Consider the following 20,508-nt stretch of genomic DNA (forward strand, 5'->3'; position numbering starts at 1 on the left):
TTGGTCAAATCATGACAAAAAATTTTGGGGTGATTCTTATAAAGATCCTAGATTTTCGAAGCTGCCGTAATTGAGCTAATGAGAAGATTTATAGTGCTTCAGTAGGCGATCTCGACAAACAACTCTATGAAAGAATCGATGTTCTCTCGAGCAGCTTAATTTTCCTTATGATCAAAGTAATTTATCTAGAGCTTTTGATTTCCAAAAAACTTTAATAAAAAAATCAGTTTGTATGTATTTTCAGGTAAACCAAACTGAGGAGAACATAGACACGGAAACCCAAATTCATTTAATCGAAATTTCTGCTGCTTCAGTTTGAGACGCATCTGAATACTTAAATGGCTTAAAAGCTTTTTATCGTTCGACAGAAAAGACAGGAAGTTTGTTGGTACAGTTCACCGCAACCACCAACACAAATAGTGTTTGTTGAAAAAAGACTATTTCTGAAGAAAACTGCCACGACGAAAAGAATTCTTACAAAAAGCTCTGCGCCACACCACTTAAATATATAATACTAGCGCTGCAAACACTAACTAGATTATATGCATGGAGGAGGGGATAAAGGCCTCTAAGTATTAACTGAGCATCGCCAAAGCTGTTTGATCTGACACCTTAATGGATTTAAGCGAGGGATACGCCAGACGCAAAGCTGCTATAAACTTCCGCTTTGTCGCGACTAAAACGCATTTTATTGGATTTCTACACTGGATTGCTACTGGCTCACCTGCACACCCTTTTCCAACTTGTTTAGACAAGCTGAATTGCACGACGATTCACTGATTTATCGGCACTTTTATGGATTTGGCCACCTATATTTATTTGAGTATTTAATTCATCTCCTTGTCTGTCCATCTATTAGTTCGTCCTTTCAATTTCAAATCGCGTAAATAGACGAGAAATGCGGGAGAGTGCCTGGAAAACTGAATTGCTTTGCATTTGTTCGTGAAAGAAGATTTATTCAAATATCTAACTTAGTACATAAATTGAGCGCGCTTCGGTTACACAAATGAGCTTTAGTGGCTTACATGTTCTTAGTGTGGTGGACGGAGGTTAATGTCGAATAGTAGTTATGGTATGGGGTTTAGAAAAATAGGAAACAGAGTGCTTTTGAATGTGTCAACTAAATTAAATGCTTTTCACTGATTATAGAACTAATTTGCGAAGAATACAAATAATAATATAAATAGAGTTAATGTAAATGGATTTTTCTTTTGTCTTTTTGGGGAAAAAGTATTTTAAAACCATATTTTAAAAAAATTTGTACCTTTCACCTTTGTAAGAATAGAAACCAGCCTATAAAGCGAACACTGGTAAGTCAATATTTTTGATTCAGAGTAAAGAAGCAAAGTATATCTCTTAGTTGCTAGTATTATTAGAAGAGTAAAGAAGTGTAGTTAACTAGGACTAGCAAGGGGCACCTTTGAGCAGAAATTTTTGAAAAAGTGGGCGTGTTCATATTTTCATATCATCTAAACCATTTTATCTACAACAACCACAATTGCAATCGACGGTGTGAAAATGAATGAAATTGGAGGATAACCTCCTCACTTCACATATAACGGTACGGTTACAAAATACTAAAAGCGCTATAAATCAATAAATGAACACGTCAGAGACATTAAATTTTACCACCGAGATGGTATGAGATAGCTTTATGGGAGCTGATGTGGAAATTGGATGATGGGCGTGGCACCGCTCACTTTTTGGTGAAATCCCATATCTTGAGAACCGACTAACCGATTTCGATAAAATTTGGTATGTTGTATTTATTTCATATTTCTTTGTCACCTTGTGAAAATGAGCGAAATTGGACAATAACCACGCCTACTGCCCAGATAGCACAATTTTAAGTTCCACTTAATTCGATTAGTTTCCAGTATACAAATCAAGAACCAATTAATATAACGGGACATAACTTTGCACGAATAATATGTTTAGTGTGTGCCACCTTATGACCAAAAATTATTTAAATCTAATAAAAACTGTTCAAGCCCTTATATACCGAATATTTATACCCCGGTACCTATAGTTGACTTTTGTTAGAAAATGTCGGTCAATGTGTGGTATATATATAACTGAAATTAGGTATGATCCTTCTCTTATATCGGACTAAAACTTCCCTTAGCCCCTATACTTGTATATCTAATACAAAGTTTTTCGAACTTCCGGTTGACATTGTATCGCATATATCGGCCAATATGTGAGTTATCCGAATGAAAATAAGAAAGTGCGTTCTACTTATAAGAGTGTTTCTTTTTGCCAAAAATAAAAAATTCTCGAAAAGGAAATACTTATTTGAAGACATATTGAAGGCGTGCAAATCCCTAAAAGCGAAAAGTGAGCAACGCACAAAAAAATATACATAAGAGGAAAGGGAAAACTAAAGTGTTTATTGTTTTACATTTCGTGCTATCACTTTTGACATGCATATATGTATATACATAAACATATAAACGTACATATAAAGTATGTGGTTCAAGCCTCATCTTGTACGTCGCAAGAGCTGCAATGCATTTGGTTAGCACACTGCACTCGATTTTGAATTGGTGTTCTTGGTTGCCTTTCAATGCTTTATATGGCAGCTGAAGCAAGAAACAAAAGTATGCTCCTTTTAGAGCAAAAGACTTTGTGTGTAGTAAGATATAATGCGTTCTATAGAATTTTTGTACACATTGAACCTTTGCATGCACTTCACATACTTTTTTGAGAATTTAGCATACTTGTCGGTTTAAGGTATTACTTTTTTTCACGCCCGTATTACATTTGCGAGCTTTTTATGTAGAGCATTTTATTGTCTTTCATTTTTGATGTCTGCTTATCTGACTGTGAGCAAATATCGGTTTAAGGGTCAAGATGTTTGCGACTATGACAAAAGAAAGTTCAAAATCACTTATTTGCTGTTTCTGCAACAGAAAGCTTCTTCCAATGTACTTTCAAACACTCCAAGCTTCCATAGTGTAGTGCATATTAAGCTTGTTGTTTGGTGAACTGCAGAGAGTTTGTTAATGTGCTGTTTGTATAGTATGTTATTCGAAAAACTACGGTTCTTATAGTAAGAAAAAATATTAAAGCCTTAATAGGCTTTGGTGCCGTGATAACTTAAAATGCTTTCACACCACTCAATTTAATTGCAAGAGCCATTTTACGACAATTTAAATTGAATATTTTGAACTATTTTCCGAGCACCTAAGGTTTTGATATAACTAGAATCACTATAGTTCTGTATGCTGCCCCATCACATGTAATTTTAAACAATGTCGTTCTTATCCTTCTTCTATACTGGCGAAGGCACCGCTAACGCAGTGATAGCCGAGTTAACAATAGCCCTCCAGTCGTTTCTTCTACTTTCGGTGTTTGGAGCCAATTCGAGATACCAAGTGCAGCTAGGTCCTTCTCCACCTGATCTCTCCTACGGAATGAAGGCCTTACTCTTGCTCTGCTTCCCTCGGCGGGTACTGAATTAAAAACCTTCAACAATTGAGTTTTCTTTTCTAACCGGACAACACGACCTAGCCAGCGCAGCCGCTGTCTCTTGATTAGCTGAACCATGTTAATATCTTTTTATATCTCGTACAGCTCATCTTTCCATCGACTGCGGTATTCGCCATTGCCTTTTGCGCAAAGAGCCATAAATCTTCCGCAGGACTTTTCTCTCGAAAACTCGTAACGTCGACTCATCAGATGTTGTCATCGTCCATGCCTCTGCATCATATAGCAGGACGGGAATGATGAGTGGCTTATAGGGTTTGATTTTTGTTCGTCGAGAGAGGACTTTACTTCTCAATAGACTACTTAGTACAGCACCTGTTGGCAAGAGATATTGCTTGCTGTTAATGTTGGTGCCAAGATACACGAAATTATCTACGACTTAAAAATTATGACTGTCGACAGTGACGTGGGAGCCAAGTAGCGAGTGCGATGACTGTTTGTTTGATATTAAGAGATATTTCGTTTTGTTCTCATTCACAACCAGGTCCACAATCTTCCCTTCTTTATCTAGGCTAGGGGGAAAGCAGTACTAATGGCGCGGTAGTTGAGGGCAATGATATTAATTTCATCAAATTGTTATCCAAAGCTTTTGTTTTCTTTTCGTTGGGAGTGGTTTCTACATGGCGGGTCCCAAGCCCAACGAAAAACCTCGGTGGGCAAGTAATATAAAGCTTTATACTCATTTATTTAACAAGCCGCTTGTTTCAAGACTGACACCCGCTCGTAGCCGCACCTCTAGTGAACAGAAGCGACCATTAGAGTTCAGCGATTCCTTAAACCGACTAAGTGGGAGTGGCTCCGCTGAAGCTCCCTTCCTTCCGAATGCGCTGTTGGTACTTAAATCCGGCGCGACAAATATACTAATGAATCCATCCATAAATATTCATATAAAAAAATAATTACGAGAAGCAACACCAACAAAAAAATTACCACAAGTCCTGTAGAGAATCAATTTATTGCATCATTAACCGTTCCCCTGAACCCCGCGGTTAGCAAATGATACTGTGCTGACATAGATAGCGACGAAAAAGTCAAAACGAAAGAACTAAACGAATTGTGTATAAGATCATTTCGGGATTGGAAGATTTTCATATCCTAAATATTATTGGCACAGTTTGAATCTTTTCCTACCAGAACCAGAATGTGATTTTTCAAGATTTATCTGATCAAGCAATATTTTCGTTATAGCAATATACATATATTACTATTCCATACTATATAGCTATTTCTGCCATTTCTATTTCAGCAACATTGACACCGTCACTGGACTTACAAATTATAGCATACTACTTAAATATTGTAAAAACTCATTTGACGTACAAATTTCAATAAATCGGAAATGTTTAAACAGGTTGCAACCTTTCTCACAAAATGTGAACTTTAATAATATCTTTTGATGAGTTCAGTCATTTTGTGACGTTTCTTTTATCTTTTTGATTTGTTATTTTAATTTTAAATTATTTTATTAATTTGAAGAGGCAATATTTTAAATTTTTACCCACCTGACCATATATTATACTATGTATAGTATAAGCAACCGCGTATAAACTGCTGATGCACAAATTGGGCAACTCTTACTCGTAAACTAGCATCGACTGCACTTCTCCGAACACTCGGATCAGTCAGTGATGCGCCATTCGTACGTGACATGGTTACTCGTGGCCGTCGAAGCTGTCTCCGGCTCGCCCTGCTTCTGCCATATGTGCTGAGGCGAGTCGGTCTCGTATGTTCCCAACTGTTGGCAGCATTTTTGTTGTTCTAGTGATGGCGCTTATATGGTGTGTTGCTTCCTGTTCGTGCAACTCATTGCCGTCAGTGTTGTCGCTGTTGCTGCTGCCGTCATTCGTGTCTAGAGTTGTAAGTGATGATGAGGCAGATACATCAGACGCTGCAAGGCTCCGCAGATCTCCAGCGTTCACTTGTGGTCGCACCGGCTAGCCTGTTCGAAATATTCTTAATTGAAGCCGAAATGCAGACCCTTATCGAGCAGCATGTAATGGCCTCTCGAATTGACAAATTTCTGAAAATTCATGATTCTTTTCTTCTTTAGTTTTTGTAATTCGGTTGAAAGGCAAGCAGGCCTCTGCACAATAAAGAGCAAGTCGTTGGCAGTTAAACTGAAAATTACATTAACATTTACATTTTCAAGCGATTTTTATAAGTAGGACTCGCCTTAATTTATCTTTAATTTATTAATTTATATCTTGATACTGTTACTATTACTATGACTTCGTAAAATATTATTGAAAAAGTTACAGTGTAAATTAAAACGTCGTGTCTTTTTTGATTCTTATGTTAAACTCTTTCGATATATAGCTCCAAAATTGTGATGCCACATTCAACGTTTGTATATTTACTTACTTAACTCTCGTTGAACACTAAAATACAAAGTGCATACATACATAATTTCATTCATATCCATACGTATAGCTCATTCAATTTACAGTTTGTGTGCAGAGACAATACTACGACACAATCCGTACAAGAAGCGCTGATTTCCCACGAGTACGACGCGTACCGACAGGCTCAGCATATGCTGCAATTTGTTGAATACGAAAAGAACAAAAAGGACTGCGAAAGCCGGCAAAACCATAAATTGGACCAAGTCGAGGTTGTTGCTACTTCACGCAGAATTGGTATTATTGCCAGCAAGCAGCCATTATTTCAATTTCCGACTACTAAAGTAGGCGCTTTTAAATGATCACAGCCTCACAATCATCACCCCACTGAGTGAGTATCACAATGAGTGTGAGTTGTATCAAAATTGTTAATATTGGCTCACATCCGAAGGCACATATACAAATATGTATGTATTCGCATGTATTACTAAATATCCATATGTTGATGCTGTCGCGAACCAACAATGGTTGCTGTGAAAATTAATTGCAATTGTGTAATGAAAGTGAGCAATTACTTTTTAATTTTTCACTCCCTACTATGCGCCGACAAGAGGGTCCCAACGAAGTAATTGAATGTTACTTAAAAGATAGATACTTCCACATTAAACAAGATAATGTATACTCAAACTTGCAATCGATAGAAGCGGGTTTTCACAGGGGATGCGTTTTGGGTCCAATGCCTTATTTGCTTTTTACCAGTGACCTCCCAACTGACTGTCATATGACAGTGACAATTGCGAATAACACAGCTTTGTTAGCAGTTGGAGAGCCAACTTCAGTATTTACTCGACGAGGGCAGACAGCAGACAACGCAATTACTAAGTGGGCATCTAAGTGGCATAGCAAATTAAATGACACCAAATCAATTCACGTCACTTGGAAACATCGACAAACAGGTATCGCCCGATTTAGAAGGCGCGTTCCAAGTTAAATCTTTTTGAATCTAGCGCCAATCTTTTGGTGGCGCCATCTATGTATATGCCGACTGGTGCGTTAGAATCTGCTTTTATCGATTATTCGGTGAGAATTTCATAAGATTTCGTTGATTGGAAGTGAAGTTATTGCATTTTAAGTGTCAGTATGTTTACGTTATCGGTGCGAAAATGAGCTTCGAACAAAGAGGCAACGTTAAATTTTGTTTTAAAATTGGTAAAACTTTTACCGAAACGTTTCAATTGGTGTTACAAGTTTATATCGATGATTGCCTATCCCGCAGCAGAGTGCAAGAGTGGTTTCAACGTTTTCAAAGTGGTCGTAAGGACATAAATGACGATCAACATGTGAATCAATCAAAATCCGTCATCACGGGAAATTTCATCGAAACTATGCGTGAATTCATCAAAAATTAGCAGAAATCATCATTGAAATTCATGGAAATGGAATTGACCATCTCCAGAACATCGATTTATCGCATTTTGACCTAACGTTTGGGCTTACGAAAGGTGTGTGCATGACGACCAAAAATTGCTCAGAATCAAATATTCTAAGGACGACTATTTGACCAAAAATCACATTTTAACCATTAACTATTCCCCGTATTCACCTGACATGGCACCGTGCGACTTTCTCCTTTTCGGAAAAATGCATTTTCCCATGAAAGGAAAGCGTTATGCACACGTAGTGGCCATTCAAAAGGCGTACTGGCCGCCATACCGCCCAACGAGCTGAAACACTCGTTCGACATGCTTTTGAACCGTGCAAAAAGCTGTATTGAAGCAGAAGAAGACTATTTTGAATAAAATAAATTGATTTTGTCGAAAAAACCATTTGTTCTGATTTTTTTTTAAAGTCCTGTTTACTTTGGAACGCTCCTTGTATATAAATAATACTCCTATACCACATCATAACATTGCTAAGTACCTAGTTATTACCTGAGATGCTAAACTGCGTTGGAAGGAGCAAGTTAAAAAAAGGAGTGCGCTTGATATGAAATTTGCTCAACTTTAGGTGTTAAGAGAAATCCACTCCATCAATCCAAAATAAGCTGTTAGTATATAATCAAGTTCTAAAGCCTATTTGAGCCCAACTATAGGGTTCCTCAAGTCAAAGCTGTATTGCCAGCATGCAGCGCTTTCAAAGCAAGGTACTAAGGAATTTAGTTAATTGTAGCGACCGAGTCATTGATCGGATAAAAAATCGGGGTCCGTTCCGATTACGGTTAGTAAATTTGTACACAAGATTTAACCGTACATTCACTTTTTCGACTCTATGAAAAAAGCTGCTGCGTTCCTATAATAATCATAATATTTTGTGTGTGCTATGTAAATATTTACTTCATAAATTCTAATTTAAAATTTCAAAATGTAATAATATAATCTGCATATAAAATAATAAATTAATTAGTGTTGGAAATTTAGTTGTGCAACTTTGTAAATTACATATACAAAATAGATTTGCACTTTGCGTTGAAAAAGATTAGCACGAGGTTGGGGTGTGTGGACTGCTAATACAAATTACTATTCATGGTAATCTGCTTATACTAAACACATACAAATCTCTACAAATTTGATTTTCTGCATCAGCATAGCTGCCGGCACATCCCATTGCATGCCTTACGCAGCTGCATGCAGCTGACGATGATGCCAGAACGGCTTTAGTTGCCACCATCGCTATCACTGCTGCTGTTGCTGGTAGCAGTTTGCGTATTTTGGCGCGCATCACTAGTCAAATGTGACATTTGAAAGTCGACAGATAAGAAGAAGCATTGCTGACTGCCACACAGTGTGTTGAGCTCCGACTAATACGTTCGTAGTTCTATGACGCTTTCCACCCAGTTAGTTGGCAGTTAAGCGAATCAAAATCAGACATGTATGTATGTATGTAGCTTTCATGCTTGCTAGTGTGGCTTTGCGTATGTGAGAGTGAGTGTGAGGACATTTGCATTAACGGAATTGCAATTTTGCACGACTTTGTGTTTGCCATTGGACGCTTTGCACTTTTACTTGATCGCCATGCGTGAGAAATTCCTCGGTAGACTTAGCATAAAAAATTATCACTTATGGCATTTAAATTTTAAAGAAATAGACATACAAATGTGAAAATCTGTGTGTATGAAAAAATTATATATGATAATTTAAAGATGTTAAAAATATTTTGTTGCATTATATATCTGATGAACGAGTGATGCCGATTTATTTCTCTTTCTCATGTTTTCGTATAATATTTTTCGTTTTGATCGCTCTTATAACAAATTTGTTATTATTATTAATTTATACAAGGAATAATATAATTACAATTTATATATATAGCACTAGCGGTTAAGCCATCAGCTTAAATATAACAAATTTAACTAAGTGTATGGAAAAGTAAACAATTTAGTTATTTATAACGACCAAAACAATTAGTCTTAGGTTAAGTTAGCTTAGATTAGATGGCTGATCAAGAGAGATCGCACGTGGGCTGCTATATAGAGTCCTTTGTGAAGCCATAAAAAAAAAATTCATGTGTTCGAATTTATAAATTAGCAATACGCATAGAAGTCAATACTAATATGCACAGGCGTTTAATTTACATTCCTGCTAGTTCAGTGGAATGTATGCGCACCTTAATGTTTAAGTGCCTTGACCTCCCAACGCGGTACAGTCAAGAAATAAGTGTTGAGTTGTTTCCACCTTATCTCCTTCCATTGCGCTTCTGCAGATGGCATCTGGTAAGATTCCCAATTTTACAGCATGAACGTCAATAGAGCAATGGTCGGTAAAAACTAGGGAGAGGCTGTCTTGAGACCGATCTTGGGCGAAAAGGCTTTTGCGACAACGCATGTAGCGATGGTGGCCCAACGCTAGCCAAGCCTCCGCGAAGTCCAGCTATCTAGTACTAGAACACAAGAGGATACGGGAGTATCCACCCACACCATTCAACCAATAGCGGTTCTATGTTGTCTTTCCTTGCCAGCTCATCAGCCTTACAATTTCCTGCGATTTCGCTGCGGCCTGGCATTCGTATCAGTCTTACCACACAAAGATACTCGGTGCTATTGATAGCGGCTCTTTGACCAACAGTGAACATACTGAGTTCAAAGCTAGTATTACACTCCACAACCTGAGTGGGTGGTCATTTCTCTGCAGGAGGCTGCACTCCGGAACGCAGTAAATCTACTACAATAGTCAAGAATTCTGAAGCTCGACTTGGTAGAGATCTTCCGACAGTAAACACCTCCATCAACCATTCGCCAAAGCTTTGAACCATCCGTAAATAAGCTACCTACCCCGCTCCTCTGGCTTCTTCCTACCGCCAACTCACTTGCCGGTATATGGACAGAGAAGAAGCCGCCAGAGTTCGGTTTTGCGACTTCATTTCCGAAGTGACCTGGTATGAAGTCAAAGTGGGTGAGGATTTCCGAGTGTTCAGACACTACTTATTTTAGGAACCCAGGTTCTCTGAGTCTGATAACAACTTTTACAGTCGTACACCTTCCGACTATGTCCACGGGCACTACGTGCAAGATGGCATTAAGTGCCATGGTAGGAATGGACCTTAGTGCACCACTGTTAGTCATACAAAAAAAAAACCAAAAATAGTTCTACAATCTGTAGACCGTTTTTTTATTTATGTAGACCACTTTTATAATATTTCGCTACCGACTTCGAAATCTAACTCCCCAATGGTTTTCTCCGCATCTAAGTTAGGAGTCTGTAAACAAATCTCAAGGTAATATATATGCTTATGTAATATTTACACTCATATACATATATAATATGAACGTCAGGGTGAGCATAGAAATATTCATATTTGTATAAAATTATCTAGATTGTCCTCTACATCTAACTTGAGTTCCAATTTAATACTTATGCACTAGTTAACACATCTCTGATGGTGGCATTTCTGAAATCTCTTCAGTGCAGAAAATATTTTAAAAACCAGACTGTTTGGAATTTCAGTGTTTGAATCAGACACTTCTAAATAGATAAATTCTAAAAATTCTGACAATTCTGTTTTTGCACTGAGAAGTATATAAATGAACGTTTTTATCCTACAGCAGCATATAAGGAAATATAATTTGCAAGCATTTTCCTCATGAACGACGCTGCGTATGAGTAATTTTAATTGAGACCATCGACACTAAAGGAAAAGGTTTACTAAACTCAATCAATGCGCGCTGAGTTTTATTTTTCAAACAATATACGATATAAGTATAAACGTAACCTCTTCCCTACAACAACAACCAGAACAATAATACCTATTTTTCGAAAGTTTTGCATTCCTCTGCGCCTTGTCATGCAACTAACTATGCTTGGGTATATCTTTCATAGATACAATGACAAATGTTCAGTAAGCAAAATAGCGACCAAATAAGCAAGCTACCACAACAACACCAAAAACAACAACACTATGCCTTGTAGCAGCATTTATTCGCCAGCACTTACTTTGCCTGCAGTTGCCAGCTTGGTTGACGTTTTTGGCACGCTTGCATTGGTTAGTGGCCTGCTGCTACACACATACAGACCTACAGAGACTGTGAGCTTTTCGCCAATGCTATCACCGCTGCGCCTTTGGAAGTTAATAAAATAATTGAATTGACTTGCGGTCTCGCGCATATTGACGATACTGATGGCGTGACAGCAATGCCTCGAACAACCAAAATTTGCAGTCAAAAGCAATGGAGATTTGGTTTGGCATTTAGAGGATGAAAAACGGAGTTGAGCTGCTATTTAGGCATAAGTATGTACATTAGGGCGAGTGCATATTTTTTAAAGGTTTTTAGAAAAATAATTAATAGCCTCAATAATTAACGTGATATTACATATGCTAATCCAGTAGTGGATTTGTCATTTGGCAATTTTTTTTCTGCAAAAAGGACTATTAAAATAAATACAAATATTTTGTCCGTATTTGAAGCCCCCCATCCCTTAATGCATGTCCAACGTTTTCACAAAAAACTTGCTCGCATGCACGGCTACCTTATTTACATGGTTGCCTCGGTGACCACCGCTATGCAGCCGCATGCATGCGCACCACTCCACACCACTCAGATTCTTTCATTTGCACGGCTCTTTGCGTTTCGCAGACTACTGGATGCGAATGAATGGAAAATATTAATGAATTGTTGCGGTCGCACAGTAATATGGTCTAACACGCACATATAAGCCAGTCGCGCATTCATTCACCGACGATTGCCTATATTTTGGCGTATAATATTCCTACATACAAGTATATGTAATGTGCATATATATGCGTTGTATTGTTGCAATTATGTTTATCGGCATGTTGAAGAGCTGTGCAGATTCGCTATGCCATGCATCTATTTATGTTCAGTTCCGTTTCCGCATGTCTAGCATAAGGTATGCTTAAATGCTTTTTGGACAACTATTGGCATATGCTTTATCCATAGTTTTATCCACAAAGAGTTAAAGAAATGGTGTGTTGATACTGGCAGAAATAAAATGTATGCAATTTTGGTATTTTTTACATGCATTCTTCAAACTGATCTTTTGGACTTGGCGATGGTGGTACCTGCAGGCTTTATTTAGAAACATACGTCTTATGAAAATTAAATCCTTCTTCTCTAATTTGTTCACGACAAGCTCTTGGAAAGAGTTATTCCGAAGAGTGACCAAATAACCACCATTATGTACCTCAGAGTTGTGGTGCCGAGCTACCTTAGCAACAGAGATCACGACAGTTAGCGGTCAAGTCAGGAGTAGCACACAGATCCATTCTAGGCCCAGATTTGTGGAACATCATAAAAACTCGAAATGCCAGAAGAATCGTACTTAATTGGCTACACGAACGACATTGCAGCAGTAATTGCAGCAAGAGGCACAGAAAAAGCACTAAGAAAGCTTAATCAGGCCATGATACGTACGCAAGCATAGCTCTATTCGCACAACCCCCAGCGCTGCTAACAAATAAGCATATATCCCTCGCAATAAGTATGCAAACGACTACGGATATTCTTAGGACACAAAAAGCATTAAACTCCCATAGGAGGCGACAACCCAGAAAAGAGAAAGCTCCTAATATCGACGACAATCAGCGTATTATGATACGGAGCCGAGATTTGGGCAGACGCGCTTAAAAAAGAAAACCTGTGAAAAGTAGTGGTCAGAGTGCACCGCACCGCAGACCTTAGAGTTGCCACAACTTACCGAAATGTGCCGGGCGATGCAAAATTAGTTATAAGCGGTAATGCCTCAATTGAGTTTCTAGCGTATGAAAGGAAAAAGCTGTGGAAGCTAAAGAAAAAATCCGATAATAACAAGAGCGCAAATAGAACAAATAAAGAAAGATTGAATAAGAACATGGCAACAAAGATGAGGGAATGCGAGTTGCGGTAAGCATTTTCCACGCCTTCATCCGCAAACAAAAAATCATATTTTTTGAACACTGAACTACATGCTTAATAAAACCTGACGGCGATACATAGTATTACATCTATTACCTTTTCTTAATAAATTAGCAATTAGTAATAAATTATCTTTGTTTCAGGGCTCTCATCTGGCTAACCCCTTAAAGATCATACAGTCGGGTTCTTAAGAATTCCTCGGAATTTTTGGGGGCTCGACTGGCAGTAGCTTAAGCGCGAGCTTGGGCTACAGGTCACACCAAAGACTAAAACATGGTACCACGGGGAGCAGCCACCCCTGAAGTTCGCTTCAGTCTGCTCATTGGGTCTTGGCCCTTTGGGGAGATTCGTGGTGGCTGTGGTTTACACCTAAATGCAGGAAGGGCAATTGTCCAATGTGGAGTCGCACTGCGGCCGGGTGCCGGACCCAGAGTACGGCAGAGGTTTTAGATGGGCCTCGAACCCGACCAAGGTGGCTAGGGTGTTTCCTTTGGTTTTCACCCGAACCGATTGGAACCAAAGTGTATGTGTGTGGGGCGGCACTCATACCTTGGTTTCTTCCAGAGTGTAGTGTTGTACATGCACTTACGCTTTGGGGCGCTGATCAACGCATTAATTTGATCTATGTGTTACTAGCAATAGATAGCACCGTGGATTTGAGCCTTCGTAGACAGATACCCACGTTAAACACATTGACAGTTAACCCCTTAAAGCAGGAGCTGTGATCAAAATAGTGGCTCGCTAGTAGAGCTTATGTTAGAACTTTCAAATTTAGTAACAAATACACACAAATTAAGCGGTTAGGTGGGTTTGAAAATTTCAAAAAATCGATTTTTTTATTTTATTAAATGGTAGAGAATGTTCAAAATATTCTCATAAAATTTTTAAATTCGGAATTTCCGCCCATCAGTCCATGTCGGTGTAGCACACCGCAGGTATACTGCTTTTTTCTCAAAACTCTATTTTTGGTGTTCATGGACACGATTTATCGAAACGTTACGGACCAATATAGTTCGAATTGTGTACATGCCTTTAGAATAACATTATCTACTTATTGAACGAAGGGTTTTTTTAATACACATTATTTTTTTAAGCCCATAAATGGCGAAAATTTATACAAAAAATTTAATTTTTTGTTAAAAATCTGAGAAAAAATTTAAATTTTATTTTTGTTTACATCGTTTAATTGCGAGATTTGTGTATGTACTAACGAAATATTTTTGATTTTTTAATTTCAGGTGAACCAATAATAAGTTATGCTGTCCACGTCGAGAGTAGTTTTTTTGTGAGACACCCAGAGAGATGAGGTTTGAAGGGCTGAATTTTCAACATTTTTATATAAAAATTTCAGGAAACATCGTTCAATTATGTACCTTTGACATGCCATATCATATTTTTGAAATATGTGATTTTTTTTATTTGAAAACAATCGTAAAAATACCTTTTTTTGTACCGCTGAAGCCCACCTAACCACTTAATAACTATAAATTCAGCAATGCATTTCAATTTTTAACAACATTGATATTTAATCGTGCTAATAACATGCCGAAGGCATTGAATAGCATTATTAGCTGCAGGATGAAAGCATAAATAACTGCATAAATAATCAACTGCACAATTGTTGAACTGTACGCAACAATCTAATGCATGGAAAATCAATCAACTGCAACTGTTTTGCAAATTCCATGCTAATAATTCAATAAACAATTCAACTGACACAAATTAACTAAATAACTAACCATATGCATATATTATATGTACTGTAGCTAACAGTGGAAGATCACACACATGCGAGGCGAGTATGAAATCAGGCGAAATGAAATTCGATTGCACAAACACTGAAGAGGATGCAAGCGAGCGCAATGCCGAGTCATGAACAAATAATATTATTGAATACTCTCATACTACCTATACATATATCAATACATACATGATTATGCAAAGATATAAGTGTCTATGTATATTTAAGTCTATATAGCTGACTTGGTATTGTGTAGCTTTGAAGAAATGCTTCAATTGAGCTGACCGCAGTTGCAAATGCCCTTATGGACCTCTAACATTGTTATCCGTTTCTACAGATAGTCAATTAATAACAACAACACAGTTGTGCGTACATACACAAATACATACAAAATCTTACAATGGAATTAGTGAATTGTGTATTAGTTTCCGTAGAATGCATTGATTGCTGGAATTCAGAAAGTTCCTAGTAAGTTAAGTTTTGGCCGAGACAATTGCCTTTGTGATATAACCCTTAAACCTGCATTAAACTGGCTATGCTACCATTAGACGTTAATAATCTACAACAATGCAATTTCTCAGATGATTTTATTGCAACTAATTTTACTGATCGGGTGGAAATAATCAAATATGAATGTTATTTCTAAAAATTTGTATATATGAAAGTATTTACGATTTTATGTATGCGAAAAGTTCCAAATGCATTCCTAAGTTATTCCTTATATTTATTTGAATTTTATGGCGAATTATTTGCCTTGTTGATAAATGTATACAATGAGCTACGCAGTAGTCTCTCAATGCCGGATAAGCTTAAGACACATTGGTTATTTATTTGGAGATCCTAATATACTATATGTATTATATAAGGACTGTACCGAAAAGAAACTGCACACAATTTTTTATTTGTAACTTAACGGATTTTATTAATTTTTGCTTGTAACTTTTTTTAATAACAAATAGAAGAGTTTTTATCCACTTTTAATTAAAACTAGTAAAAAAAAATTATTCTCTTAATTTATGCCGAATTTTTCTTTTAAGTCCCTTCATTAAATTCTGCACACCTTCTTTTGTAACGACTCGACTTGCGTTAAGCCAGTTTTTTTTAAATTCGTTGACGTTTTCGGCAACTCGATGATCCTTTTTCAAATTCCGTTTGACAATTGCCCAATACCTCTCTATCGGGCGAAATGCTGGAGTGTTTGGAGGGTTCTCCTCTTTTTTAACAAAATTGACATTGTTATCCTTCAACAAAGCCAAAGTAGAATGAGCATAGTGCACTGTGGCTAAATCAGGCCAAAATATTGTTGACACGATGTGTTTCTTATAAAATGGTATTAGGCGACGGTTTAGACACTCTTTCTTATAATTGTCGGCCGATATAGTACCCTTTGTGAAAAATGGAGTGGTCTTATGGCCAAAAGAGCAAATAGCCTGCCAGATGAGTATTTTCTCGCCAAATTTTTCTATTTCAATTGTTGACACTGACTGGTCGACAGTACCATCTTTTTGTTTTGTATAGAATTGGGGACCTGGTAATGTTCTTGAGTCCATTTTTGCGTATGTTTCATCGATCATTATAACACACTCAACAGAATCTTTTAGCAAACGTTCGTACAACTTCCGTAGTCTTGTTTTCCCTATTTTTATGTGTCGTTGACTTTTTCTGGGAATCTTTTATTTTTATAAGTTTTTAAGTTATTCCGTTGCTTCACTCTTTGAATCATAGTAGCACTTGTTTTGGCTTTCTGTGGCAAATCGCGTACAGACATTGATTTGTTTTCGTTTATTAAGGCCAACACATTTGCTTCAAGATTTAGATCACTAGTTTTGATAAACCCTGAAGAGAACAGGTTTCACTGCACCTTATTATAATATTTTTTACACCATTTACACTGACTTTAAACCGTTTTGCAAGCTTTCTGTATGAAATGCTTTTATCAGTGCAGTAATTGTGCACAATTTGCTTACGCACGTGCTCTTTGATGCGACCCATCGCGAAAATGAAATAACAAATTACGGAAAATGAAAAAACAATAGAAGCAGAACTGACGCGCGCATTACATTTGCATTTTCTGTTCCCTTACACTCTTAGGATTAATGTAGAAACCCACCTTACCATTGGAAGGTTTCGAAAATAGCAAAAAAATAATAATACCGCTCGACGTTCAGAGCGCTCAGAGTACACACCTCAAACTTTAAACGCGCATTTCTCAAAACACACTTTTTTAAACTGGCGAACATGACTCCGCTCGAACTACTCAACCGATTCGCTTAATTTTTTTTTAGATGTTCACAAAACGCCTGGCTACCGTCTCTACTAGATTCATAATTTTTTATAATTTATTGACAATGTTATGACAAAATTTATGTAAAAAATATAGGGAAAAATTAAAAAAATAAACGTTAATTACTTTTCTATTTATCAAAATTTTTAAATGATTCTAGTAGGGACGATAATCATTCATGCACTTTTTAAGAATAAATTGGGTTTTTGTGTTTCAGATGATCCAAACATGAGAAATCGTATTCGCCAGTGAAAAAACGCATCTCATTCACCCAGCCATTTCGCCGACAGATGTCATCAAAAAATTCCGAAAAAATTTGTTTATGCACTCCACGTTATACATATCTCATGACATGTGAAAAAAATTCTATTGTAGAATAAAAATTTCTATAAAAAAATGTCAAAAAACAGGCCAGATTACCCTACTGACCCCTTTAAAGATTTTCAAACTTCCTGGTCACTTTGTACTTACCAATGAAAGTAAAAGAGTGTGTTTTGTTCATAACAGTGTATCTTCATGCCTAAAATAGATAGATTTTGAGCGAAAATTTGGCCTAACCCTTTTATAAATAATATCAGGATTTTCGAAATTCCGACTAACTTTACCCTATATGATTGGTTTCTTAGTATGTGGTGTGGGTAAAAAGGAAAAATAAATAAAATCGGGTCGATACTACTCCAATTCCTATGTGTTATATATAGTATAATGCTTTTAATTTTTCTAACAAACCTTATGAGTCGGTCAGTGTTGAGATATTTAGAGTATATGCACTAATAAAATTGCTAAGGTTCCTAACTTCTGAACGGTTTTTAGCTTAATGCATATTTAACAAGAATTGAAACTCCTTGAGCATCATAATGTAAACGCAGTTGTTTATAAACAATTTTTTGTAGATTCGAGTTTATGATACAAACAAATAGTGTAAAATAAATTCAGTTAATTTCTTTGGCACTAAGAAGCTCTGCGGACTCAATTTAGTATATTAGTAGTAATATTTGACCACGAACACAAAAAGTATATCTTAATTGCTTGCCGTAATATTCACTCACATAATATCTATGATTTTAACTCGAAACTACTTTTTGCATAAATTTATTAATAATTAAATTTTGATACAAACATCATTATAAAAATTTCTTTATACTCGTAGCTGCTCAAAACTAAAAAGCTGCCAACTGTTACTTATATTTTCGGAATTTGCAACAGGAAATTAAATTACTGGCCTCATCTTCAACTGGAATTATCTTTTGTTTAGCCTTTTGTTAATATTATATTATTTTAATTATATGTATAGAGATTTACTAAGCCACACAAAACTTATTACACAAGGCTCTTATATGTAAATGATTTTCTATTTAATACAAGTATTAGAATGAAAGTTTTGATAAATACCACATAGTTTGAATTATACGTATATATGTTACTACATAAGAAATACGTAAATATAATGATTATATGACTAATGTTGATACTCACATTAGCGACGACCGACAGGAGAAAAATGATTTATCTCCGAGCGTAGAGTGGAACACTAGCAAGTTTCTCCAATCACAAACAAAGCATACACTTTAACAAATTAAGTTTGCTATTGATTTGTATTTAATTCTTTCTCTTCACTGAATTATATGAAATAATTATTTATTCATTGTCACATTGTCGTTGTTCCCTGGCGCTGAAAAGTTAATCTATTTCCGCTTTTCTCTCCATTTGTGTCGCTCTATACAATGTGGGTTTATGATAAGGTGCGACCAATAAAACCGCAGACGACACGTTAATGCACACTTTCACGCATATAGTATCGAATACTTTTACATATACGCATACACACATGGAAATACGTTGTTACAGTTGCCACTGTTGATTGTGGTAAACCGCTTGCAACATTGACAATGTCAGTAAGAATATGTGTGAAACGTGGCGAAAGCTGCATTTTATTTACAAACATAGTGTTTAAATGAGTTTAGCATCCACCCACTCTACACGGAAAAACTACACCACACCGGGGGACACATTGGATTTCAATACTGCAGATGTCAACTATCAAAAGGATTGGATCATCGCTGTTTTTGACTTTACATTCGTTTGATACACATTCCGTTTGCAACACTCGTCTTGCGCGCTACATTTTGAATTTTGACAGCAGCGATCCGGCGCGCTATCTACATACGCTACACTCGTTACCGAAACAATTTAAATATTTAGTTTTAAGAAAAGGAACACTTGTATAGAGTTAAATACTTTCTTAATAAATTATCTTATATACTATATACTTAAGTGATACGGTATTTTTATTTCAAATGTGTGTGATAACCATTTAGTTAATTTAATGATCACCAACATACAAAGAGAGATACATATGTATCTATTTGTTACAAACTTACTCACATAGAGAGCTTGCTCCATTGGCATAAATATATAGAAATTTACACATACAGATGTACCATATGTGAGTATATGTTTGTGTACATGCAAAATTTTTTACTTGTAAGTTATAGGTAGAAATGGACCAATAAGTTTTGCAGTGGAAATATTGCAAGAAGAATGGGAAGGCGTATTAAAAATTGATTCCTGAATGATGGGTAGTTATAAAATTGTTGTCAAATTCACATCTGAATAGAAAAGGCATGCATTTTTGGTTTGAAGTTTTCCTATCAACCAACAGAGGTCAACGGAAGGCAACTCAATACTGCGCACCTCAAAGTGTATCTTTTAAGAAAATTGTCATATATGTACATATATTGTAAAAAAAGAATAAAAATTATACTGGCGTATTTTGCTTATTCAAGAACATGGTAAAAATTAATATTTAATTGCAATTAATTTAAGAATCTAGCGAAGTACATGTTACTTGTTAGGTATAAGTATTATTAGACTATATTTTTAAATAGCATCATTTATAAAAACATGTGTAAGTATAAGAATTCGTGCAGCGATTACCATGCAATAATCACAAGGTTGCCAATTTTATGTATTTTTATCGAAAAAAATGGAACAACAACGCTCTGCAGACAACAGTATAACTAATGATAGGAGAAAAAAGCAATCAAGTTGCCAATTCTCGAATTTTCTTATGCTGATAATACTTCTAATTTACAACAATAATGATCTGGTTTATCATCACATCGATATATCGGTAAAGCAATCAAATCAAACGAAAAGTAAGAAAATCATGTGTAAAAATCAATTAATATTTGTAAGATTGCAATTAATTTAAGATCGTCTAGCGCACATTTGTCGAGTCATGTTACTTGTTAGCAGCATATCGAAGGTTTGATTTTAGACTATATTTTTTAAACATCATTTTATAGTA

This window comes from Bactrocera neohumeralis, chromosome 3, assembly GCF_024586455.1.
Source record: "Bactrocera neohumeralis isolate Rockhampton chromosome 3, APGP_CSIRO_Bneo_wtdbg2-racon-allhic-juicebox.fasta_v2, whole genome shotgun sequence".
In the NCBI taxonomy this organism is placed as follows: Eukaryota; Metazoa; Arthropoda; class Insecta; order Diptera; family Tephritidae; genus Bactrocera; species Bactrocera neohumeralis.